The sequence below is a fragment of the Ursus americanus genome, chromosome 17, assembly GCF_024610735.1.
Source record: "Ursus americanus isolate L20-20 chromosome 17, mUrsAme1.1.p, whole genome shotgun sequence".
Lineage (NCBI taxonomy): Eukaryota > Metazoa > Chordata > Mammalia > Carnivora > Ursidae > Ursus > Ursus americanus.
Window position 1 is genome coordinate 48,462,501 of NC_142143.1, and position 26,806 is coordinate 48,489,306.

General features: G+C 41.5%; 1 long non-coding RNA gene across 2 annotated transcripts in view; it reads left to right on the forward strand.

Annotated features, from left to right (window-relative positions):
* Positions 1-26,806, forward strand: part of LOC123787297 (uncharacterized) — a 56,959-nt gene that overhangs the window by 1,095 nt on the left and 29,058 nt on the right. For both annotated transcript variants that reach the window (XR_015727236.1, XR_006778140.2), the window contains exons 2-3: positions 265-522; positions 869-1,003. This is a non-coding gene — a long non-coding RNA (uncharacterized LOC123787297). The remainder of the gene's footprint in view (positions 1-264; positions 523-868; positions 1,004-26,806) is intronic.

Here is a 26,806-nt window from a genome sequence, read left to right on the forward strand (position 1 = left end):
CACACTTCACCACCACACACAAACACTCCACGTTTTGAAAACCAATGGAAAGCCCGGCACACATGTACAAAAGACATCAGCTTTTCATCGAATGCCATCAAATATATTGTTAATTCATGAGGACCCCAGTAAGTGTCCTCCTCTGGGACTGCTTTAGGGTCCTCCCACATTCCTGATGGCCCAGTGACTACGATTAGAGAAACACAACCTCAAAGGCTTTTTTCCGCTTTGGAGCTCACATTTGTTTTTATTTTGTATTTTTAGAAATCCTAGAGCTGCTACTGGACCCCAAAGCTGGCGTGAGGTGACTGTGCCTTCGTTGCAGGAAAAATTTCAGCTGTGAGAACTTCTGCAGACAACCTGGTTTCTCTATCTGTGTAGGGAGAGAGAGAGCAAATACAAGAATTTCTCCCGTGCAGTACTGACTTCCTGTGAGGCCCCAGAGAAGCCATTTGAACACTCTTCCTTAGTTCCTCCAGCTGTAAAATGGAACTAATAATGACTAAGAATGTATTTCACAAGGTAACTGTGAAGATTAAGTAGTCAGTGTTTCATGGTGGCAGACGCTGAGTATGAAATATTTCTATAACGTGAAGCTCTGGCGAACCTCTTTTTCTTTTCCTGACTGAACATTAATGTTTTCTATTAGGTTGGTTTTTCAAACCCTGTAAGTTTATCTAAATACCCAGATGAGGCGACTTGCAAGCAAGACAGTTTGATTCTATATTAAGAATTCCATTCTGTGGCAAAGATAGTTCTAGAGAACAAGGGCATTTACCATTAAGATAAACAATGTGAATTCCTGTCCCAGCTATATTGCAACTCTGGGCAGGTCCCTAAATTTCTTTGCTCCTCTGCTTCCTTTCAGGTTCTAAAGCAAAGTATCTGTGCCTGACTTACAGGATTGGGAGAAGACGAGCTAACATGTGAAGAAACGAGCTTGCCTTCAATCATGTGTCAAGTGAGCAGCGGAACAACGCTCCATGCCCTGGATTACAAACAGGTATTTTGGCCTCATCGCTTTCTGAGGAATCACGTGCCTGCAGAAGGAGAGTTTTCTCTCAGGAGAAGCCGCCTTCCCACTGGGGTGATAGTCGGCTTTCTTTTACCTGTTGAGCTAGCTTTAGCCTCGTTCTAAAAATGGCGCACATTTTTTTGCTGCGTCGTCTCTCTTGGCCGGCAGGAGAGAAGAGGAGGCAGCTAGAGCTTGTTGCTAAGGAAAAGAGCCTCGTTAGAACGTCCAAGTGAAGACTTACGATTGGCTGCAGAGAACACCGTTATACGGCTTGTAGAAATCAAATAAAGTCTTGAGAGGAGGCCAGAAAGTCAGAGAAATGCTGTTAAATCTCTAGTCCTGTAAGATGCAGAGTAAGTAAAGGGGAAATATAGGGTGTAAATTGAGTTGTAATTCCAACCAAGTCAATGCAGTCAGTTGTGATGGCCAAACAACAGATGCATAAAGACTTAAGGACCCCAAATGTTACAGACTCTGGCTGCTACCCAAACACCCTTGCAGCTGAAATAAAAGAGTCCTGTATTCTTGCAGACACAAAGCTTTAAAGACAAAGCAGCAGACCCTCTTGACTAAAGGGGTTTGCAATGGCTATATTGCTAGTAATCTTAAACCTGCTCAGCAGAGCCTGCACAGGCTTGGGAAGCACACAGGTTTTGTAGAATGACGGGTTCCGTATAATGCCTACCATGTTCTTGGCACCCAGTGGCCTCATTGTTATTCCTGTGTGTGTTAGCTGTGCGGCACAATGGTATATGGACACAGGACGCCCTGGGTGGGGAAGAAAAGAAACTCGCATGATTTCTTCAAGTCCTCCCTGCGAGTTCCGCCTCTTTGGGTCTGGAATGAAAGGGGAAGGAAAGAAAGGTCAAAAATCATGGCTGGCATTTTTGATTGCCACTTATACCCCAGGCCCTGTGCTATGGATATGCGCCAAGTAACTAGTACAATAAATCTATGAGGTTTACACCTTTCATTTGTTGCGAAGGGAAGATGAAAGATAGTGTAGTCGGTAGGCGCTTGTGCTCGAGTCCGGGCATCTGAATCTGAATCCTGAGTCCTCCATTTCTGAGCTGCATGACATTGGGCGTTGCTGCCTCTTCTATAAAGTGCCATGAAAACAATACCCACTACCATTGTGAGGATTACCTATATGAATAGACACCAAACATTAACGGGAGAACCTGGCATGTCATAGGTACTCTATAAATATTACTTATTTTTCTGACTGCCCAAGGTAGTAAGCACAACTGTAAACAGGCTGGTGGCGGACCCAAGCCTAGAACTCAGGTCTTTCAGAAGTTTCGGGCAACTTTTCCCTTAACCATATCACTCTACCACCAATGTAAGAGGAGAGGATGCTGCCAGAAAAGACAGAAACAATGTCCTGAAGCAGTTTCTAGGTGCTTAGCAATAGGAAAGCACCAGAAGGAATTCCTTCCCCACTCCGCCCCCAGCCACACTCACCACCACCAAATGTATTGATTTTTATGATATCCAATGCTACCACTGACAGCCAAAAATAAGAGGAGCACGACAGCTCGCATTTACTTTTACGGCGTCTCATTACCATTGTCTACTAATAATGCGTCCCCCCCCCCCCCCGATTCTAGCCTGTCCTTTTCATCCAATACTTCTTGCAAATAAGAGAAAAGAGAGATGGTTTTCCTGGTGTTGTTATGAACTTAAAGCAAATGGCTCCGGGGGAAAAAAATCATCAATTCTATTCAGTGTCTTAAAGGCGCGGGTGTTTAGATGTTGAAAGGGCGCTGTCTAACGTGATTTCCTTGACATAACCCTTTGGACTCGGCTTCAGTTTTGATGAAGCGCACGGGAAAGCTCTCATCACCGGCTTGGACACTTACTGCTCTGCTCACGGCCCTGCAAAAGTTGTCTGCACAGGGGAAGGAGGGTGAATTCTAGTCTCTTGTGCTCGCAGCTGCCAGGCCAGCGCTAGCGGCCGTGAAGTCCGAGGCTCTGTGCAGGTCTTAGCTGCATTTCAATTCGGGTTCGGATGTGTTGATTGTGATCGAGTGAGTTGTATAACTCAGGCTAGCAGTTTGAAAGAATAAAGCAGTTATTAGGTTTTTCTTTCAATAGTGATTTTGTTTTTTTAAAACTTAGAACTAGAAGAAAATGGCCGCAGGACTTTGTTCAGAGAGGTTTCATGTTTTATTTTTATTTTTTTTAAAGATTTTATTTATTTATTCGACAGAGATAGAGACAGCCAGCGAGAGAGGGAACACAAGCAGGGGGAGTGGGAGAGGAAGAAGCAGGCTCATAGCAGAGGAGCCTGATGTGGGGCTCGATCCCATAACGCCGGGATCACGCCCTGAGCCGGAGGCAGACGCTTAACCGCTGTGCCACCCAGGCGCCCCAAGAGGTTTCAGGTTTTAATCTGGAAAACTGGAATCACTTTGGTCCCGCTGGCAGGCCTTTCTGATTCACCAGTAGGTGAGAAAGGGTGCTGTGGGAGTCCAGCTGTTACAATGGTGCCGACAGGCATTGGGACCTCCTCTCTGGGGCCCACAGCATCACTGTGTTCTGCTGTCGCGGGCCCTGCTTTGCCTTGAACTCCACACGGTACAGTCCCAGACCCCCTCCTCATTGGGTGGAAACTAGAATCTGAGGGGCTGAGTTACTGAAGGCATTGACGCCTCAGTGGAGTTCGGGAAGTTGACCCTTGCCAAGAGAAGCGGCTGCCTAGTCTCTGGGGGGTGTGGAGACCCCTTTACCCACCCGCCCTCCATGTAGCGAATGTCCACTAGAACACACCCAGGACTGTGTGGGGTTTTCACTGCAGAAGGACCTAGCCCGTCTCCAGTTGCCACAAGGAAACCTTGTTGACGTAGGCGGTGGCTCCAGTCAGGCGTTGGCGTTCCTGTCTTCTTGGATGGATGTGTTCCGTCAGCCAACTCAGCACGTGCTACCCAACATCCAGAATCCTTCCGGCCAGTCTCCCGCCCAGCGGGGCCTTCCCTTCCGCAGGACTGACACCGAATCTGCCCCGGGGTGGAGCACTCACTACTGTCAGGGGTCCACGCAATAGAGAATCTCTACCCTGGGTCAAAAGTTTCTTAAGTGAAAAATGATAGAAACGTAAGGTTGACCAGCTGTCCTCTGGGCCAGTATCCGGTTTGCCATCACGTTGGATCTGGCTTCTCTTTCTGCCGTTATTTGTTAGCTCCTCTGCGTTTGGAGCTGGGAGTATGTGTGGAGTGGTACGTTAAGGTTCATATTTTGTAGTAAGCTTGATCAAAGAGTTTTGCTTGCTTGTTTGAGGGAACTAATACCTCAGTGAAACAATAGAGTCATCTGTGCATTGTTCCTCTGGACACTGTTTTCACTGCCAATCTTGCTGGGGGGGTGGATATGTACGATCAGAGGCTACTAGGAAAGCAACTTCTTCCCCTATCTTTTTTCTTCTGGAAGTGTGAAAAGTCACCTCCTATGGGGGGAAAATGCCTGTTTGTCTCTGGAGAAGTTCACCGAAGCCCGTTGCCTGCTGGATAGTCAAAATTGTCTCAGGTAAAATTGCTTTCTGTGAAACATTTTGCTTCCTGTCAGAGACCGGCGTACAGAGACACGCTTGTGCTCGCTGGCTTCTTACCTCGCTGGCCCTTCTAAGCGCTCATCTCTCAGTTAGATGTTGCTGGTTCTCTTACTGAAAGAAAATGTTTTGAAATTGTTTTTCTTATCAAGGGGTGATGTACATCGTGCAGCCCATTTAGCCGTGGAAACAATGCTGCTAGTCAGAGTTGCTCTCTGTTCCAGGTTTTTCGTGTTAACGTGGTCTGCGTAGTAAAATCCTTGCCAGTGAAGGGAGAGCCAGATTCGTGGCACGGCCCATAACACACGTACATTACTGAGACCACACACAGATTAAAAAGATAAAGGCACACATTGCTTTTGAGCAATGACCCGTGTGCCAAAAATGAGGTTTCACCCACAATAGACCAGAAGAATGTAAGAGTTTGGTCTCAGGGTATCAAGAGTTTCCTTTTCTGTTGTAGTCTACCTTTTAAAAGGGTGGTAGGACAACATTTTAAAATGCTTTTGATTATTCTAGTTTCATTATTTATAGCTGAAAGAGAAATAAAGACCATCTCCCTTCCACCAGCAGCCACGGCAAGGGGGGAACAGCACAGCGCAGGGCGCAGACCTGTGGCTCTGGAGCCGGACTGCCTGGCCTCATTTCTGGGTGACCCACTGTGGCGTGAATGAGCTGAGATAATACAGGTAGGGTGCTCAGCTAGACCTGAGGAAGCTTTCAGTTGTTTGTTAGGAGTACAGGAAAATCTTGCCCTAATGCCATCAGTGTGCTCCAGAAATCAATTGCATAAAATATGGGTCAATGTACTCCAACATTCTAAAATAATATATTTTCAGTCAATTAGTACTGTTGCAAAAAGCACAGGGAGGACAAGCTAGGACAACTGACCACTCACTGAGCCGAGAAGGTCCATGAAGTGGACACCTCTTGAATGCACCCTCTTCCAGAAAATTAAAGCTTTTTTTTTTTTTAAAGATTTTATTTATTTATTCGACAGAGATAGAGACAGCCAGCGAGAGAGGGAACACAAGCAGGGGGAGCGGGAGAGGAAGAAGCAGGCTCATAGCAGAAGAGCCTGATGTGGGGCTCGATCCCAGATCACCGGGACCACGCCCTGAGCCGAAGGCAGACGCTTTAACCGCTGTGCCACCCAGGCGCCCCTAAAGCTTTTTCTATCCACCTACCTCTCGGTCCCTTACAGAGTTGGGGTGTAGTACAGGTGTAATCACAGTTTGTCTGAATTGGTGTAATGGGGGAGGGGAAACATTATTGAAGGTGTTACTTATTATTATCAGGTAGATGTCTCGAGCTTGCTTTTAGCCTTTTTAATGGACGGCTGCTGGCCCTGGAAGCATGTTAGAATCACCCAGGGCACTTTAAGGACATACTGCTTCCTGGTCCCAGGACAGAAGCAGCAAAATGCACTCACCCAAACTTCAGATCCTGTTTCCATCATTTTTAGCCTATATGACTTTTGACAAGCTATTAACTTCTCTTTCTCATAATCGGTGAGATGGGGTTGTCTTTTTTTTTTTTAAAGATTTTATTTATTTATTTGACAGAGAGAGAGACAGCCAGCGAGAGAGGGAACACAAGCAGGGGGAGTGGGAGAGGAAGAAGCAGGCTCCTAGTGGAGGAGCCTGATGTGGGGCTCGATCCCAGATTGCCAGGATCACGCCCTGAGCTGAAGGCAGACACTTAACGATTGAGCCACCCAGGCGCCCCGAGATGGGGTTTTCTTAAGAATGAAAGATAATGTATTTAAAACTGAGCATAAATCTTGGTGTATGGTAGGTGATAAATAAATACTACTTGCTGATAAACTATTTTCTCTAAAAATCCCAGACTGAAGTGTCCTTTACCTCCACTGAACTCAATTAGAGAAATTTTGCCTTGAAATACAGTCTTGGGTAAGAACTGGTGAAGGCCTCTTGTTTTACAAATGAGAAAACTAAAGCACAAAAAATCGCTCAAGTTTACACAGCTAATGATAGGCTAGAACTCAAACCCAGGTCTCCTCTTTGTCCATTGCTTTTCTTCCTGTCCCACAGTTCTAAATCACGTGACATCTGAGGTCCCAAATTCTGGCCTAGACACCAACTCTGGACCCACGTTTTCCGAGCCCCTTGCCTGCCTTTACCTTATGGAGAAGCAACACCAAATTGTCACTGTTGGTACTCGTGCTTGCTGTCTCTCACCTATTTCTTTGGCTCACGTGGTCACTCTTGCCTGAAATTCTTGCCTCTTCTCGTCTTCATTTTCTCCTAACTATGCTAACTCCTGCTTCTGCTCGTGATCGATTAACTACTACAACAATTGCCATCTCACCACGCACAACTGGAAATCAGACAAAAGGTCAGATATTAGACAAAAGGTTTATCCCTGTGAGTAGGAAAGTGAAAGAGATGAGCCCTATGATTGCCACAGCTTACTGCTTGGAGAGAGTTTTCAGGCCACTTCCTAGGGTGGGGAACCAGATCAGGGTCTGCTGGTCTCACAGAGTTGAAGAGGCACAGATCAAAGTCTGGGAAGAACCAGGAGGCTAGCATATGCAAGGTGTATTACCAGAAAGGAGGGAGCTAAATGGAAAGGGAACTGTGGAGATCTGCAGAGTTCACCCCAAATGTTTGGCTGAATATTGTCATCTGCACAGGCAAGTGAAGAAACTACCAAGACTGGGTAGGACTACCCAGAATGCATGGGGCTGAACCATACCCGGAGGTCACACAAGACTGAAGAGTTTGTGCTTCCATCAGCCTGAGTGAAGCAACTTCAAAATACTTCAGGCATTGGATGGAGTCCTCAGAAAGGTCATGCCTTAGTGAGGGATTACGTTACTCCTAGAATAAAAGCCACTGTGGACGCACCATAAAAAGCTTAAAGGTGAGGCTCTCATAGATCAAACTGAACTGCCATAAAATCCCATGTTCTTTAAAGGAAGACAGTAAAACCTAGCACCCAATGAAATAAAATTCACAATATGTGAAATTCCAGAAGTAATTACTAGACATGCCAAGAAGTGTGAAAATATGATTCATAACAAGAGAAAAATTAATCAATAGAAACAGATTGAGAAATGACAGAGATAATTAGTAGACAAGGACCTTACCAGGACCATTACAAAGCTTATTCTTATGCTTGAGGATGTAAACAAAAACACAAACATAGTGAAAGGAGAAGGAAAGATATAAAAAAAAGACCCAAATATAACTTGCAGGAATTTATGGAATAAAAAAATAGGATAGTTAAGATTACCAGCATATTAAATGATGCAGAAAAAAAAAAAAAGGATCACCATGACTGAAAACACAGTAACAGAAACTCTCCAAAATGAAGTGTAGATTAAAAAAAAAAAAAAAACAAAAACTAAAAACAAAACCCAAAATAAATACACACAAATAGAGCAAAAGTGAACTCTGGGATTATATTAAGCCATATGTGTGATTGGAGTCCTAGAAATGTGTTTTAGGGAAATGAAAACCCTATTTGAAGACATAGTGGCTGAAAAGTACCCAAATTTTATGAAAATATAAACCCACAGAGCCAAGAATCTCCTCAAACTACAAACAGAAGTAACATAAAGAAAACCACAGCAAGACACGTCATAATTAGATTTCAAAACCAATGCCAAACAGAGAATTTAAATAACAGCTGGAGGAAAAAAGATACATTGTACCCAGGAATGACGATAATTTCAGCAAACTTCTCATCATAAACCATGCGGCCTAAAGACAATAGAATGCTATCTTTAAAGTGCTGAAAGAAGAAAACCAACCTAGAATTCTATACCCAGCGATGGTATTTTTCAAAACTGTAGGCAATGTAAAAACCTTTCAGGTCAATAAAAGGTAAGAGAACTTCACTGTAAGAAATGTTAAGAGAAGTTCTTTCAGCAGAAGGAAAATGATACCAGATGGTAATTTGGATCTACAGAAATAGAGGAAGAGCAATCCAAATGGCAAGTATGTGGGAAATACTTAAGAAAAAAGGGGGGGAGTTTTGTTTTTTTGTTTTTTTTGGGGTCATTTTTTCCATACATTTTTCACATCTTTCTTTCCTTCTTTCTTTCTTCCTTCCTTCCTCTTTCTTTCTTTCTTTCTTTCTTTCTTTCTTTCTTTCTTTCTTTCTTTCTTTCTTTCTCTCTCTCTCTCTCTCTCTCTCTCTCTTTCTTTCTTTCTTTCTTTCTTTCTTTCTTTCTTCTTTCTCTTTCTTTCTTTCTTTCTTTCTTTCTTTCTTTCTTTCTTTCTTTCTTTTTTCTTCCTTCCTTCCTTCCTTCCTTCCTTCCTTCCTTCCTTCCTTCTTCTCTTTCTTTCTTTCTTTCTTTCTTTCAAGAAAGAGTGAGAGAGAGCAAGCAGGGGAGGGGCAGAAGGAGAGGGAGAGAGAGAATCTTAACCAGGCTCCACACCCAGCATGGAGGCCAACACAGGGATGAGATCATGACCTGAGCCAAAATCAAGAGTTGGACACTTAACTGACTGAGCCACCCATGCACATGTATCCATTTCTTTAGGAAGAAATTCTATACTTCTTCACCATCTTTCATTGGGCCAAACTCAACACCCCATACAGTCCAGTTTGGTAAGGTATATGAATGAAGCCTGTATATGATTAGGTCAATAATGAGGACAGTGGTAAACTAGATCATGAATATCTCATCCAAAAGGAGCATCCATTACTCAGCTTCATCTGATTGTTTCTGGAAAGAAATTGAGCATTTATTTTATTTTATTGTCCTTTATTTTAATGTTGTCAACTAATTAGACTAAATCCAAACCAAAGTCCCTATATCTATCTTATACCCATGGGCTATATTTGGCCTTTGGGTCATCAGGATATTCTAATTTTTTTGTAGATATATGTAGATTAAAACCGGTCATGGGAAAGAACCCATGTCTTATTTATTTTTATATTCCAAGTGATTAATACATAGCCTGGCATAGGAAATGCTTAACATATGATTGTTAAATTGGAGGTCATTGTATTGTATTATTCATACCAATGAGCTCATCTTATGTGCAGCTCAGAGAACTGGAGGAAGGTTTAGGAGTTAAGTACTTGACTAAAATTTTGGTAGAGTGCTCTGGGAATGCATCACAGTAATTTAATTTACTTTCTTTTATTCAGTTGTTAAGTCTATGTTATCCCTATGGTGGAAATGTTTGTGAGAATCGCAGGTAGGAGGGTTAAAGCGATGTGCTATTTTGGTAGCTGCAGTCTTGCCTTAATGCGTTTGCTTTCTGGGAAAAAAAAGAAGCCACAAACATTGTCCTTTATCTTCTCCTGATAACTGCTCATACTTCTTCTAATGTAATTTCACAGAGATACATTTCTTTTTTTTTTTTTAAGATTTTATTTATTTATTTGACAGAGAGAGACAGCGAGAGAGGGAACACAGGCAAGGAGAGTGTGAGAGGGAAAAACGGGCTTCCCGCCGAGCAGAGAGCCTGATGCGGGGCTCGATCCCAGGATCTGGGATCATGACCTGAGCCGGAGGCAGACGCTTAATGGCTGAGCCACCCAGGCGCCCCAGAGATGCATTTCTTATTGGTCTAGTTTCTATCTAAGCATGAATGGAAGTATAGGTAGGATGTCTCCTTTTATTCATCCCCAATTTTCTTTTTAGCCCCCTTCTCTACCTACCCAGCACACCCTTCTACACACCCAGTTTTCACCTTATTATGCACACCTTGGTCTCACTATTAGAAAACCAAGTTGACAATGGGTATCATTATTTTTGGACGCTGCTCCAATGTCAGAGCTGTAAAAATACAATATTATTGTAGTCAGTGCATTGAGTTCTTATTACGCATTGGGTCAATGAAATCATGTCATTTAATGCTCACAATAATCCTACGTGATAGTACTTGATCTCTATTTCACAGGTGAGAAAACCGAAGCCCAAGGTTTCACAGCTCACGTATTCAGAAATTAAATTTTGTATTCTTGCATTCTATACCCTGGTTCCTTGAAGCATCATCACATCAATATCTGTTAGAAAGGTAGTCCCTCCAGTCCCACTCCAGACCTACTGAGTCAGAACTTGCATCTTAGCATGATCCCAGGTGATTCAAATGCGTATTAACATTTGAGAAACACTGGTCTACATGATACCCCTTTCTGTTCGGGACACACTTCCTGATAGTGCCCAAACTCTGTGGCTGAAAGCCCCAGTCCACTTCCTAGTGTGTGCAACTGCCTCTTCAGGAGTGATGTAAGCAGCAGAAGTTTTGTTGGTAGAATTCCATTGTGTTGACATGAATACTCACCCCAAGATCTCTACCTTCCTCTCATCCATCATCATATTTCACTTTGCACTTTCAGACACAGCTCAAAGATGTGAACAAGGACAGCTGGGAGGTTCGCAGACCAATGTAGAGTCTTTCTGGAGGACCACCTGAATAATAATTTCTCCCAGTGGCTGCTTCTGTCACCATGCAGTCCATTGGGAAGTCCTCTGGATGGGAGGGCAGGGGAATCTTCACAGGAACCACCCATCGAGCAAGGATCTTGGCAGAACTGGAGGCACAGAAGTGGTTATGGGTACAGAGGTACATAGATGGTAATAACTTTGTTAAAGCTTATCTTTACATTGCTACCATCCACACGCAAATGTCTAACCACTACATACATATTTTATAGGGCCCAAGAGATTGTAGAACTGATTTATGGTCAAAGTGGGCTCTCAAAATACTGCATGAGGTCAAAGTTGTTGGACTGTCAATGAAAAATAATTTTTCCAGTTCAAGTATCTCACACACATTTGCTTTGATATGGCAGTGGTGACAGAGGATGCTTTTTATGACATTCTTCTAAGGACCATTGTGATGTTAATAAATAAATTATTTATTTCCTTCTTCTCAAGAGCTAGGGAGTCTCCAAGGTTTTTGTTCGCTAGTTCTGTCTTCAGAAATCTTTTGTCTTCATCACCACACATCTGTGGGGGTCTGAGTTGAGCAGAATGGGCTGCTTTGGAGTGATGGGAGCAATTCTTTCCCCCTGAGATGTGGTTGGGGCACAAAGTGGGACGCAGGCCAACTCTTCTGCCAACAGTGTCGAGCACCAAACTGTAGCATACTCATTCATGTGGTGGTAACTTTGTTTTCTACATTAAATAAACAGAAGCACTTCATAGAAACAATGTTCTGCAGAGCATGGTGAGCGTGGCCAGCTGACCAGAGTCCTGTGTCTGGGGGCTCATCCGCGTGGGTGGCAAAGGGACACTTTTCACAGGGTTCCTGCATTCACAAGATCAGAAAGGTATGGGAATAACTTTATCATAGAACCAAATGGCTAAAAGGGGGTACTGTAAGATCATTTCATATATTTTCTTTTTCCAAGATAGGCAGACATCCAAGTTTTTAGAGAAGAGAGGCAGTGAGGTACAGTGGAAAGAATGAGGGTGTAGGCTGATGCAAATGTTGGAATGAACCTTAATTCTATTATTTATTAACATGACTTTGAGGGAATTGTTCAGCCTCTCTGATTTTTAATTTTCCAGTATTCAAAAATGAGGGAATAGGCACTTTTGTACTTTTGATCCTTAAGACGTGACTGCAAGTTGATTGTAAGATAGTGAAACAATGGATTCAATGGGGAGAGATCCTGTTTCCATGTAAGTTTTGCTTTTTAGACACAACATTTGAGTGATTTAAATTCTAGCATCTAACCCATGTTCTTTAAGTTTCTTTTTCTTTGCAAGTGAACATAGAGTCAACTTGCTTAAGTGAGAATCCCACTGAAGTTAAAGACTTATGCACAAATATTGAACTTTGTTTAGGTTGCTTTATCTGTAGAAGTTATTTATTGGGGTAGCTACTGTTAGCTGTTGCTGCAGAGAATACGGAAACTCGGGGGCTTAGTTTATTTCTTTGTTCACACAGAGTCCAAAGGGGCTGATCTTGCCTGCACAGCTCTTCTCCAAGATGGGGACTCAGGGATCCTGGCATCTTTCCTGGTGTCTTTGCCATCCATTAGGGCCTCCCTGGGTGGCCTCTGGTGTGTCCATTATATTCAACTAGCTGATGAGCAAATGGAAAGGATGAAGAGAATCTGCTGGGTCTTTTTAAGGGCCAGGCCTGTAAGTACATACATCACATCTGCTCATATTCCATTGGGCATAAATCGGTATAAGATCCCATCCAAATGCAAGAAAACTGAGAGATGTGGTTTTCCTGTTTGCCCAGGAGAGAAACAAAACGGTTTGGTGAACCTATCACATTGCCTTTGCCTGTCAGCTTTGCAGCCCAAACCGAATTGTAGCTGCCAGGCAGCGACCGGGGGGGGGGGTGTCTTTCAGGAAGTTTGCTCATCAACTGATGTACAAAAGGGTAGTCTGGGTATATAGAAAGCAGTTTATGGCTGTCCCCCCATGATATAGGAAACCTATGGAAGTTGTGGAATATCCGTATTATCTATCAGAGTTACATCTACTTCTGAGTGGTTACAGAGTCAGTGAGGTAGTTATGTGACAATGCCTAGCACAGAGTTAGTACTGACCACTGGTTCTCAGAGTGTGGCCACCAGACCAACAGCACTGACATCGCCTTGGAACTTGTCAGAATACAAATTCTTGGGTTGCACCCCAGATCGACTGAATCAGAAATTGTCGAGGTGGAGCCAACAATCCTTCTAGGTGATTCTGACTTAATGAAGGTTGGGAACTACCGGTATAGACCTTGATTTTCTTCTTTTCTTTCAAGGAAGGGGAACATTCTTTTCAAAGAAAATAGATTCTTCCACAGTTTCCTTTAGTAGCTTTCGTAGTGATGAAAGGGTTTCAGCTAGTCTGACATTTCTTACATGTGGCCAAACTTGATTCTTCTGCAGTTTAATCATACTCATTCTGAGTTGTCCTCATTGAAATAGTAAAACATCTGAGCATCACTCTTCGTATGATTCTCCATCAATGTCAAGACCATTTGGCCATCTGTAAGTCTTTTTTTCTTTTGGTTCACTTAAAACCGTTTTGATCTGTCTACCAGTTTTTACACATGACTCAAAACAGATCAACGGCTATTTTCTTTTACCTTTTTAAAGAAGATTTTATTTATTTATTTATTTATTTATTTATTTATTTATTTATTGGGAGAGCAGGGGGAGGGCAAAGAGGGGAGGGAGAAGAAGGGGGAAAGAATCTCAAGCAGATTCCATGCTGAGCACGGAGCCTGATGTGAAGCTTGATCTCATGACCCTGAGATCATGGTCTCAGCTGAAACCACGAGTCAGACGCTTAACTGACTGAGCCACCCAGGTGCTCCTCAACTGCTATTTTCTTGTGGCATTTTTGTATGTGAAGAATGGAGCATTATAATCACTTCATACCTGAGAAAGTTCCCATTGACTTTTATTTCCCATTCAAAAATGGATATTCATTTCTCCAACGCTTTTTGTCAAATAAGCATTGTATATTATGTGAGCATATCTCAAGAAAACAAGGATTTTTTTTTACAAAATTCAGAATATTACTTGATCCCAATAGCCTACTAGTATCTGAAAATTAGTAGCCATACCATCACAACCATTATTTTCTCTAAGAGCATATAAGTAATACTTGCTACGGTGATCATTATTTATCCCATTAGCAGTAAATTTTTTTAAAAAAGTGAATCCTGATGAGTTTAATAACTTGGAAGGTATTGGACTTGAGTGACAAATAGTAAGTCATATAATGGACCACAGTTATTTAACCAGTTTGTAGACTAGTAGCTTTTCTTCTGGGCTGATAGTGAGATCGTCTTCCCTTTCTGCGTCTGGTGGAGAGAAAAGGAAGGGACAATGATTTCATGGGTGCATTTATAGAAAGTATTTTTTAAAAAGTATAGAATGGAAATATAACCGCAAAAAAGATGGCTTGGGACACTGGCTTGGGTATAGGGCAGCCTCTCTGGGAAGATCCTGCCAAGACATTTATCTTATCTTTTCCTTATCCTTTCCTTTAATTTTGTCTACATCTCCCAAGCAGAACTTTCCAAAACCTACCATCCTCTGAGAATTTGTCCTGGGCCTTCCTTCCTGAAGAGCTCGTAGGATTCCGATCCTTACGAACGTGTGGCCAGCACGTGATGTGGACACTCGTGTTCTCCCATTCTGATCTGAATTGAGAAGGACTGACTTGCCCAGTATTAGAAGTGTGGTGACCCTGAGACCTGAGGGCAGGTCTCCTTACCCTGCCTCCTGTTTCCCTGCCTCCTTACCAATCCACTTATCAGTTCACTGCCAGACTGTCTTCTTTGGCTTAGTGGGTTACTGGTTTATTTTCATTTATTAATGTTAAGAATGCCTTTCAGATGAACTACTCTTTTACACACTCAAATTAGGATTTTCATTTGCCAGTTTTATCACAGCCGGCGTAATTAAGGATGTCAAGTGTTTTAAACTATATTGTGACAACATTTAAACTTGTTGTGCTTTTGCCTGTGGATGTAATTAAGACAGTGTGTTTGGTATCAGTTTATTCTTAAAAAACAAAGTAAAAGCAGATGAGGTGTATTTATAGACTCATCAGCCAATAAATGGATGAAAGAGAAAAAGAGATTAATGGGGAAACATCAGCCAGAATGGAGGAGGGACCCACTGCGAAGTTCATTTCCAGACCAACTATTTAGAATTTATTCCAAAGACAGCTGTCTCTTGAATTACAGTAGGGAGGGAAAAAATGACGTTGTAAGACTATTGGGCCTCAAGTTACGAAGCAGGAGAAGAGTAACATACTTCAAATAAAACTCTGCAGTTGGGGTGGGGGCGGAGGCACAATACTTACAGTCAGAGCCCCGCCTTGAGTCATGCCCTCCTACAAAGATGGGGACTCGGGAAAATCTGGGAAAGAAGGAAAATCTCTAGGAGACGTAGGAGCTTTGGAACTTGGTCTTGGCCACTTGAAAGCTGTTTTGATTTGGAGCCAAAGACCCCATGGGGGAGGGGTGGAGTAGAGAAAAGGGCAGAAGACAAAATTGTAGGATAAAACGCCAACCCGGGGAGTTCAGTTTTCAGAGCAGACAGAGAAGAAAAATGGATTGCAAAGCTTAAGGGATATAGATTAATTTCTCTGTTTTCTTGTGAGCCTGCACCATACGTTTCCTTGATTGTGGAATGACACACAAAAGTTGCTGGAGATTCTCGGGCATGTGTCTAGCATTAGACACAGGTGAGGCAGAACAAATCTGCGGTGTCTTGAGTACATAGAAAGAGGCAGTGTCGTGGGAGGAAATATGGTTGCTTTGGTGTCCTATTTCTAACCATCCATATTTCAGAAAGGAGAAGAAATGACTTGGACCTAATGAAAGTCCTGGGTCTGCAGTGTGGGGCTGGGGGGAGGGGGCAAGCAGCAGGGGAAATGGATTCACCAGTTCTCTTCCTAAAACAGTCCAAAGGAATGTTCATTAACGACTTCGAAGAAATTTCTTTGGTTGTTCACAGGTAAACAACCAAGCAGAGCTGTTCAAAAATTCAGATTTAAAAAGAAATCACTCTTTCAGACAATTAAAATACACTAATAAAAAGTGACTTAATTCAGGAAAAAAGCCCTCGAGGGATTCATGAAGAAATGCTTCTTTTGTGGTGGACGGTTCTCTCTAGATCCTACTGTAACTGCATTTCCCATCCATAGTTTTGTTTCTCCATATATTCCTGTGCTCTTTTTTCCTCCTGACCCCACCGCAGTGAATTTTATTGATGCATTTTATTGACGTGTGCGACAGGGGCTCTTGGTTTTACATTTTAAAGAGAGAGAAGAAGATGACACTGTCTCTACATAGAAAAGAAGGGAAGGAGGGAGGGAAGAAGGAAGGAAAAAGATCAGGGCATAGCAAACCCAGTTATTTCAGTCATTTAATCAAACCATTTCTATTTCTGAATAATCTCTTTAGCTGCAACACGTCTGAAGAGATTGAAGGAATGAATTCACAGACTTTCGATCTTTGTTTTTGTCGAGTTAATTGTTCTGTTACATAGATAAGCCCTGGATCTATGTTTCTTTCCTTCTTTTTTTTTTTTTTTTAAGATCTTATTTATTTATTGGACAGAGACAGGTAGCGAGAGAGGGAACACAACCAGACAGAGTGGGAGAGGAAGAAGCAGGCTCCTAGCGGGGAAACCTGATGTGGGGCTCGATCCCAGAACGCCAGGATCACGCCCTGAGCCGAAGGCAGATGCTTAACAACTGCGCCACCCAGGCGCCCCTGGATCTATGCTTCTAAAACTTACACATATACATGGCCACACAGAAATATATGTATTTGATGTCGTGCATTTAATTCCAAAGACCACTATGTGACTATCCCGGTCACTTTGTAGTCATGCCGACGCCTCTCAAACTACACTGGCAAAGCCCCAGTTCAAAAAATTTCCAATTGGTCATGATTGATACTTTTGTAAAATACAACAACAACGAATTACAAGAAAAATTAAATTAAAAAATACCCCAAATCGTGCAGAAGGTAAGCCTCTAATATTTAATATTAGATTTAACGTAACAGGAAAAACTTACCTGTCAAATTGCCGTAAAAAGTTTCTAAGTGCTTATTCTCAGTTTCTGTTCTTAACTCAGTGCGGTGTGTGCCCGTCAGCTCGGAGGTCAGCTCTATTCGTCAATACCGTTTGAGTGGTGCCAGTGTAGATGGTCTCAGGGCTGACGAACAAAAGAAAAAGGATAATAGATTAAGTTCAGAGCTGTTAAATTGCTATTGAAATACAGAGAGAGAAATTCTGGTATTTTTCAAATAACTGATTCCATTATATAATTATGTGTTATTTTCTTTTGAAAGAAAATATGTCATTGCCTGGGCACTGTTGATTTACAAAAATCACTGAAGTGTTTGTTTAAGTAAAATAAACTCCATACATGGAGTATCTCTGGTGTCACATGGGCCCTGCTTGTACTCAAAGACTGGAAGAATGAATCTATTTTAACACTGACATCGTCTTTAGAATGAAACCATTTCTACAATGTAAATAAGGGTATGGTATTCTGAAATACATATACAGCTAACTGACATGATATACACATTCATGTATGCCATTTTATTGTTTTCAATTGATCTTTCTTTACCCCAATGTAATGAATGAATGTAGACCTTTGCCTCGTCCACCGTTGACTGAAGTGGTGTTAAGTCACAGGCTGGGTTGAAACGGCCAGGAAGATGGTGGAGAGCTACAAAGATTCTAAAGTGAATTGTATGTTTTCCTTTTCAACTAGGAGGCATTTACCAATTCCCACTGGTTCCAGGTTGCCCTCACACACTTTCCACACGTAGGCTAATAGAATTTATGTCCAGAAAAGCAGTAAGCTAAAGAAATGGAGGCTTGAGTCACAAAGACATTCTCTTGCTATAAATTTATTATTTGCGAGGAAGAATTTCTTATTGAACAAAAAATGCGGAGCAGAACCATTACTTATCGTCCGCACACGGACCAAGTGCTGAAAGGGCTGTGGTGTTGTGGAAGTCATATTTATTGTTAGCGTATGTTTTCTGTAGCTGTGGCTATCAGAGAGAACCTTCTGGGGAGGCTATCATTTACAGTACCCTGTTGTTTGACATCCAACTTTATGATTCTGTTCCAATAGTTTTTATTACCATCACATCTTTTTTTTTCTTTGTAGATTTAACTTGAGATAAATGTCTCACTCTAGTAATGAGATTTTAAGAATTACTCAGTATTCAAACCATGTGAATTCAATGGTTTATAAGCTTGGGATCTTAAAAAATCACTGACTAAGTAAATTTGGGGGGATGAACATGAGACGAGTTCATATATATATGTAATTTAAAAGTGGAACTAAAAGCCAGCGAGTGGCAACAAACGGACATGAATTGGCTTCATTGTGGCTGAGAGGAAGTGGCTCTTTTAAAGTTGAATTAGATACAGGACAGAATGGCGGAGCTGGGGGCGCCTGGGTGGCGCAGCAGTTAAGCGTCTGCCTTCGGCTCAGGGCGTGATCCCGGCGTTATGGGATCGAGCCCCGCATCGGGCTCCTCCGCTGGGAGCCTGCTTCTTCCTCTCGCACTCCCCCTGCTTGTGTTCCCTCTCTCGCTGGCTGTCTCTATCTCTGTCAAATAAATAAATAAAATCTTTAAAAAAAAAAAAAAAGAATGGCAGAGCTGGGGTGGGAGTTTTTGTGGGTCCAGGGGCACTAAGGTGTAGGTGTGACATTTGACTGCACTTTGGATACCTCGGACTGCTAAAACTTCTTCTTTTTTTTTTCTCCCTATTTAAATTGTTTGCCTCCCTTATGGGACCCTTCCAGTGTTCCAGGGTGGCAGGACCCATCCAAAAGTCTGAGGCATTCTGTGTTCGGAGAGGGATGCTCTCTGTCTCGGTTGGATCCATTTTCGATCCCAGCATGTGATTTGCCATCTTTGTGCCCCTTCTGCTCTGTCTTCTGTTTCCGCTCCCACCCTTGTGCTTGTGAAGATACAGCCTTAGCTGGCTGCTCTCTTAGCGCTGGTCTTGACCCCCATTTCCCCAGTGATGACGTTGGCCGCTTTGGTTTTAGGAACTGTCAGAAAGAGCCACTAACTAAGAGAAAGAGAGGAAGGACCAGTCCTGAGTAATTGGTAAGTGATGCTGGTTTTGTTGGCTTCATTTGTCTCTGCTCCCTCGGAAATACAGATCTACGAAGAGGATACTGTGAGTAGGTTGGTGCCGGCAGAGAGGAAGCTGGAAGGATGGTTGTGAATTCTGTCGCTTGGTCTTCTCTCTCTTCAGACCCAATATTAGCATGTTGTCAGAGGCTTGGGATCAGGTTATGTACTCTGACTCTGGTCTGTTCTTCAAATGGACCAACTTGGGGAGAATGGGGCCCGTTATATGTCTTCATAACTTTCTTATAAGGTGCCAGGTAACATTGTTTTGGACCATTTTGAAGAAGATGGGAAAATTCATTTTTCAAGGCCAGCAGGGATGGTTGCCATGAGCAGGCCTATGTCAGCACATAAAACCTTGCTCTGCCTCTCCTGTGAAGTTTCCAAAGGAAAACTTTTCCATAATCAGAGGATAGTTGCCGAGGCAAGAAGGGTCACTAGATTAAGGATCGGATGGTTATGGCAACAATGACCCATCTGTTCATAAATTATTTCTAGAACCTTTACTTTGTGATAGGCCCTCTGCCAGGGGCTGGGCAGTAGTACCTCTTTGTTGCTTTCTGAACTTTTTAAGCTATTTTTTGTTATTTTATTTTATTACCATTTGTAAGTCAACATTTAGGGAACTTGCTTAAAGAACTCAATAAATCTTGATCTAATGATTCACTACCTATGTCTGTCTGTCTGTCTGTCTCTGTTTTCTCTCTCTCATGCTACCCACATACTCCTCATTCTAAATATTTATCGAGGTTGCAGAGAGGGGGACACTGTTATGGCTATCCTATTACTTGACTGAATTTTAAATGATTATTTGTGAGGCCTCTTCCGTTCATGTCCCGATAAGCAGAAATGTTTTCATCCAGACTTGGTTGAAGTAATGTTTCAAGGTGGGAAATAGTGGTTATTCATTTCAGAAGGGGTAATAAGTAACCCATTGTGTTTTACTGCTGAGGTGTGTAAGATATAAAATTATAGAAATCCAAAGAAGGAAATATCTTTATGGCAAGCTCTCCATGGAAACCTATCAAGCTATGAATTTGAAGAGTGCTAAGTGGCTTCTGGTAAAGCCACATCATTGGAAAGGTTTATCACTTAACAATGTTAGCACATGGAATGCTATAATTCTGTGGTAACTGCAGCCAACAGCTCTTAGCTTTTCTGGACAAAGACACAGATGTTTTCTTTTAGTGCGATATTTAATGTATTCTGTCTTAATTCTGAAGGTTTTTCGCATGCCTCCACATCTGAAACAATTCAGTGCTGTCTCTGTTTGAAGTCCCTCCTGGTTAGTGAGCAGGCTGTTGGTGATGTATCACGTACAGTGGTTTCTGTGATGTGGTTTACTGACCATGGCAAGATGCATGAAGATCACAGTCCCATTAAGTTGAGGCCTATGGTCAGACTTAAGCCATTATCCTCGAGGTGTACGGCTGTTGATTTATCAATGTCCTCATTTTAAGAATGAAATCTTCTCGAGGCTGCCATACACTCTGGATGTATGTCAATTGAAGTATAATGGTATATTCTCTCATAACTTCATCAATAAGAATGTCTTTGAGGACGGAATAAAATGGCAAGCTGGATTTGGCATCTATGTAGTAAAAAGGTTGTGAAGAGATTCATGGTTGTTGGCAGCTGGTCAAATTTCTTTGATGCTCACTATTTTTTTTTTTTTTACTAGAATACTGCATTTGTCACTCCCTGAGCAAGTTGCCCACACATTTATGTACATAAATTATGGTGCCTTTATTACATCACTTCCAACCTATCTGGATAAAAGCATGATGGAATTTTTTTTCCCTGTGTGCAATTTCCATTTCGGTGGCATTTCTGTTTCCTAATAAATTCCAGACAAAATATATGCCCAAAGCCTGTTTTTTATGTATTTCAGCTTTCTGTGTTCAGCCACATTTTGTTTGGGAGATGTCCTGCAGGAATTTACTTAGATTTATGAGTATTTGGAGAGTAATTTACAAAAATGGGGGTCTAGAGATTCGTATAATCCCATCGTGTATCATATCTTTTCTTTTTTTAACCCTATATACTTCAGGGGCGCCTGGTTGGCTCAGTCGTTAAGCATCTGCCTTCAGCTCAGGGCGTGATCCTGGCGTTCTGGGATCAAGCCCCACATCAGGCTCCTCCTCTGGGAGCCTGCTTCTTCCTCTCCCACTCCCCCTGCTTGTGTTCCCTCTCTCGCTGGCTGTCTCTCTCTCTCAAGTAAATAAATAAAATCTTTTAAAAAATAACCCTATATACTTCAATTTTTGGTAATTTGGATGCGATACTTAATGTAGTGACTTAATTCAATTATTTTCTTATAGTTTCAACTTTGATCTCTTTCTAAACTATTATCAGGAAGATATAAAAAATTCCAAAGTAAACTCTGGCACGGATATAGAAGGAACCTCCTCTATTGTTATGGTTTTCTGTCTCCAAAGAGAGCCAACTTTTTCACTTCTACCACTTCACTGACATGAGATATAAATGTGCCCAAGTGCCCTCAAATGGTCTCAGCCTACACTCACATCCCTGCTGCTTCTCTTTCTCATTTCTCTGCCTTCTAGATGTAGAAGTTGGCCTTTTCTGCTACCTAACCAATGCTTAAAGGACAAGTGTTTACATATATTTATTTTGGTTTTTTAATGTTTCAATATCAGCACCACTGAGGAAATGTTTACTGGGAAAACAAAATTCAAACAAATACCAAATTGATAAAATCACTGTATTGATTTTTCTTAAGCAACAAACAGAAAAAGAAACACATTAAAATCTACACCTGCAATCTGTTAAGGTAAAAAACATAAACTTATTATGTTCTTCATATTGAGAAGGTAGTAATACAATTCTATTAGATGTACTAAGAAATCACTCTACACTTGGCAAAGATAGACGTAACCATGTGGCTCAGTTATCCAGCTCAGTGGGTTAGGGCCCCAGGTTTATGGGAGTCTGCAGAAAAATATGACAGCATGATATTTCTTTTTTTTAAACAAAGATTTTATTTACGTATTTGAGAGAGAGAGAATGAGAGAGAGCAAGAGCAGGGTGAGGGAGAAGCAGGCTCCCTGCTGAGCAGGAATCATGACCTGAGCCAAAGACAGATGCTTAACTGACTGAGCCACCCAGGTGCCCCAACAACATGGTATTTCTGACAATATTTTTGACTGGCGACCTCACGTACTTTTTATTTGCCTGGAATTGAGTTGACTGGTTGCACTGCTTGCTGGTGGAGACGCTCAAGAGCTTAGTCAGAGGCTGGCAGTGGATGGGGTTAAGAGATGGGATAAGAGTACAAAAGCCCTTAAATGAATAGGAAATTATCTGAAAACTGACTATGATATATGCAACAAAGTCGATTCTAATATTAAACTTTCTACTGTAACAAAAATCACTTGATATATTATCTCACACCTGTTAGGAAGGCTAGTATCAAAAAGGCAAGAGATAGCAAGTGTTGGTGAGGATGTGGAGAACAGAGAACCTTGTGAATTGTCAGTGGGAATGAAAATTGGTGTGACCACTATAGAAAACAGTATGGAGGGTCCTCAAAAAACTCAAAATAAAACTACCATAAGATCCAGCATTCCACTTCTGAGTATTTATCGGAAGGAAATGAAATCACTAACTCAAAAGGGTCTCTTCACCCCCACATTCATTGCAGCATTTTTACAAAAACCAAGATATGGAAACAGCATAAGTTTCATGGATGGATGGACAAACAAACATCCACATCAATGGATGAATGGACAAACAAAATGTGGTACATATATTCCATGGTATATTATTCAGCCATAAAAAATAAGGAAATCCTGCCATTTGTGACAACATGGGTGGATCTTGAGGGCATTAGGCTTAGTGAAATAAGTCAGACAGGAAAAGATAAATACTGTGTAGTATTTTTAAAAATGTGGAATCTAAAAAAGTCTCTCAGGCTTATAGATACAGAGCACAGATTGGTGGCTGCCAGAGGGAGGGAATGGAAGGTGAGCAAAGTGGGTGAAGTTGTCAAAAGATGAAAACTTCCACTTATAAGATAAATAACTCTGGGGGATATAATATGCAGCAAGATGACCGTAGTTAACAATACTGCATTATATATTTGAAAGTTGCTAAGAGAGTAGATCTTAAAATTTCTCATCACACACACACACACACACACACACACACACACACACACACACATTTGTAACTATGGCGTGGTGATGGCTATTAACTAAACTTATTGGAGTGATCATTTTGCGATAAATACAGATATCAAATCATTATGTTGTATAGCTAAAACTAATATGTTGTATGTCAATTTTATCTCAATCAAAAGAAAAAGAAAATCACTTAATAAAACAACAGGAACAACAAAATAAGCCAACAACAATAACAAAAAGGAAATCTTTTCCCAATCCTCAGGATTAAGTGAAGGATGATTATTTGCAGATAGGTTTTTTATGCAAAGCTCCTTCTCAATCTTTTTGTTGTTATTTAACTCAGCAATCTCTATTGCATTAAAAAATAGTTCACTCTCCAAAATATATAAAGAACTTATACAACTCAACACCAAAAGAAAACAAAGAACCAAGTAGAAAATGGGCAGAAGACATGAACAGACATCTCTCCAAAGAAGACATCCAGATGGCCAACAGACACATGAAACGATGCTCAACATCACTGATCACTAGGGAAATGCAAATCAAAACCATACTGAGATATCACCTCCCACCTGTCAGAATGGCTAAAATCCAAAACACAGGAAACAACAAGTGTTGGAGAGGATGTGGAGAAAGGGGAACCTTCTTGCACTGTTGGAAATGCAGATTGGTGCAGCTACTCTGGAAAACAGTATGGAGGTTCCTCAAAAAGTTAAAAATAGAAGTACTGTATGACCCATACCCAAAGAATATGAAAACACTAATTTGAAAAAAACATACGCACCCTTATGTTTATTGCAGATTATTTACAATAACCAAATTATGGAAGCAGCCCAAGTGTCCATCAATAGATGAATGGATAAAGAAGATGTGAGATACACACACACACACACACACACACACACACACACACACACACACACACACAATGGAAGATTACTCAGCCATAAAAAAGAATGAAGTCTTGTCATTTGCAACAACATGGAGCTAGAGATGGAGCTAGGGAATATTATACTAAGTGAAATAAGTCAGTCAGAGAAAGACAAATACCATATAATTTCACTCATATGTGGAATGTAAGAAACAAAACAAATGAACAAAGAAAAAAAGAGGCAAACCAAAAAATAGGCTCTTAACTACAGAGAAGAAAGTGATAGCTACTGGAGGGGAGGAAGGTGAGGGAATGGGTGAATTAGGTAAAGCAGATCAAGAGGACACTTATCATGATGAGCCCTGAGTATTGTACAGAATTGCTGAATCATTACACGGTACACCAGAAACTAATATAACACTCTATGTTAACTGTACTGAAATCAAAATTTTTTTAAAAAGTTCACTGAGTAAAGCTGGTGGAAAAAAGAAAAGCCAAAAGATAAAATGAAATTAAAAATAAAAAAATCTCAAAAAAATAGTTCACTTTAAAAGTTAAGTTTTAGAACAAAGATTTGGTAGACATACTTTCTGTGTCTTGTACAACTTGTGAAAGGCATACTGTGAAATGCTGTTATTACATTTTGTGGCAACGTTTTCCCATCCTACCAAGGAAGCAACTCTGAGTTTTCTTAGTCCCAAAGATAAAAACATAGTGTCTTTGGCATGTGAACTGAATTGAACACTATGCTTGGAGCCAAGCAGAATAAAGAAAGCTCAGTTACCAAAAGGAATTGTAAGACACTTTATAATGGGCTACACAGATGAGTTTTAGATGCTCTACTGTGTTAAAATTCATTCAATTAATTCCACAAATATTTGCTGAGTGTCCACCAAAAGTCAGGCATTGTTCTAGCCACTGTAAGCTCATATGTTTTCAAATGATGAAAAACTTTTCCATAATCAGACAGTAGTCATTGGGGGTCACAAGATTATGGAGATGATGGTCTTGGTAACAATGACTATATTCAGTTCAAAAAGTAATGATTGAAGATCTATTTTGTAACAGGCTCTCTGCCAGGTGCTATGTAGTAAGTAGTGCTTTCCATTGCATTTTGAACTTTTAAAATTATTTTTTGTTATTTTACTTTATTAACATTTACAAGTCAACATCTAGAGAACTTGGTCCACGAACTCAATAGAGGGGTGCCTGGGTGGCTCAGTTGGTTAAGTGTCCCAACTCTTGATTTTGTCTCAGGTCATGATCTCAGGGTGGTGAGATCGAGCTCCGAGCCGGGCTCCACGTATGGAGCCTGCTTAAGATTCTCTCTCTTCCTCTGCCCCTCCCCCTACAAAATTTTTGAAAAAACTCAATAGAACTTCCCCTATGGGCACAATTTTGATCTGTCTTCTCTCTCTCTCTCTGCCCCCTTCTCTCTGTCTTTCTCTCTCTCCCTCTGTCTTTCTCTCTCTCTCTCTGTCTTTCTCTCTCTCTCTCTCCCCCACCCCCGGTCTCTCTGTCTCTTTCTGTCTCTCTCCTCTTCCTCATGCCTACATACACCTCATTCTATCCCTGTTTGGCAGAATACAAAACAGCTAACCATCCCTACCTCATGGAGCTTACATAACAATGTGAAGATAGAAAATACACCAACATAAATACGTCAGTCATCAATTATATTGGCAAGTGATAAGTCTCTGAGGAAAAATAAAGCCAGGAAATGCAATGAACCAATGGGGAGGGGACATTTTTATAACTTTAAATAGAGGTAGTCAGAGAAGATCTTACTGGGAGGGGACATTTGAGTAAAACCCTGCAGGACGAGGGGGAGAAAGCCATGTGGATAATTGGAGAGGAGCATTTCAAGCATAAGGAACAAGGAGGATACTCACGTGGCTGGGATGAAATGGGAAAAGGGAGGCCGGCAGGAGATGAGTGAGAGAGGAAAATGAGGTGGGCAGATGATGAATAGCCAGGTAGCAGTGTATTTAGGCTTCCACAACACAAAAACAGAGGCTGGGGGCTGAAACAGCAGGAAGTGATTTTCTCACCGTTCTGGAGGCTAGAAGTCCAAGATCAAGGTGACACCAGGGTTGGTTTCTGGTGAGACCTCTCTTCCTGGTTTGCAGATGATGGCCTTCTCACTGTAACGTCACTTAACCTTTCCTCTGTTCAGAGGGGAGGAGGAGGAGAGAGACACAGAGAGAGAACAGGTTAAAGAAACCTTAACTGGGGAAGTCTATAAGAGTGTGTTTGGGTTGGAAAAATCTGCTTTCCTCCAGTCTTCACTTGGCTGGCTTTTCTTGGCATATAGCTTTCACCTCAAAAGCCTTCTCCTCTAAGAGGCCTTCCATGACTACTCAATCAAACGTGTTCCCTGCAGTCACTTTCTGTCTTAGCTGTTTTATTTTCCACATGGCCCTTACACTCTTTGATATTTTCTTAGTTGATTGTTCATTGTTTATGGTCTGTCTGCCCCTCTTACAATCTGCACTCCGGGAGAACAAGGTCTTTGTCTTGTTCGTCACGTATTCCCAGCATCTAGAACAGTGCCTGATGCATAGTAAGCACTCAACAAACATTTGTCAAGTGAAGGAAAGGCTAAAAAAAGAAAGCATGGAGACCCAGTTACGTAGATCACCAAGACTT